Source organism: Myotis daubentonii, chromosome 4 (genome assembly GCF_963259705.1).
Source record: "Myotis daubentonii chromosome 4, mMyoDau2.1, whole genome shotgun sequence".
Taxonomy (NCBI): domain Eukaryota; kingdom Metazoa; phylum Chordata; class Mammalia; order Chiroptera; family Vespertilionidae; genus Myotis; species Myotis daubentonii.
Genome location: NC_081843.1, coordinates 58425584 through 58426318, shown reverse-complemented (window position 1 = coordinate 58426318; position 735 = coordinate 58425584). Strand labels below are relative to the sequence as shown.

Here is a 735-nt window from a genome sequence, read left to right as displayed (position 1 = left end):
TGACCAGGAAGGGTCCAAGCTTTTTAGATGAAAAGTAAAGCCATTTGGTTACAGAAAAGAGATGGACTCCAGGTATAATGATAGCTACAAAAGGACATCAGCAACTAAAACCAGAGCTCCTACTCCTGGGGACTGGTAACAAACTAATGTGTGAACACTGGGTCAAGGACTTATACTGAATTTTGTTTGGACTTTAGGTTCTGTTTGACCTTGGTGTGCTTTAGAATCACTTGGGTAGTTACTCCAGATTGGTTCACCTGAAACCTCTGAAAATGTGCCCAGGTACTTGTATTCTTAATAATTTGCCCAGTTAATATAAAAGCTCTTGCTGTATTTAATGTATTTGAGATCCCTTATTTTACTTAATGCTCTAAGATCACAATTTGTTATTAAACTTATAAGAACAGATACTACACTTGATCTTAGCCAAAAGGCCGAGAAGCGATACAAAATTTGTTATTATAACCAGAAGTCATTCAGAAACTTATAGGCAAATTTTTCACCTGAGGGGGCTGAAGCAATATTTAAGGATTATGTCATACTAGAATGAGATTGATAAGTGTATTGAGGTACCCAAATATTAACTTGTGATTGTCACTGCACCATGAAAGCCTAAACAACAGAATGATACAAAGGGTTTTGATCTAACAAGAAAAATAAATCATCTAAAGATTACTATGGCCCTGGCTGGTGTGACTCAGGTGTTTGAGTACTGTCCCATGCACTAAGAGGTTG

At 37.0% G+C, this 735-nt stretch overlaps 1 pseudogene; it reads right to left on the bottom strand.

The window, feature by feature from the left end:
* Positions 1-343: 343 nt before the first annotated feature.
* On the bottom strand, positions 344-446 carry LOC132234026 (U2 spliceosomal RNA; annotated as a pseudogene).
* Positions 447-735: the final 289 nt, after the last annotated feature.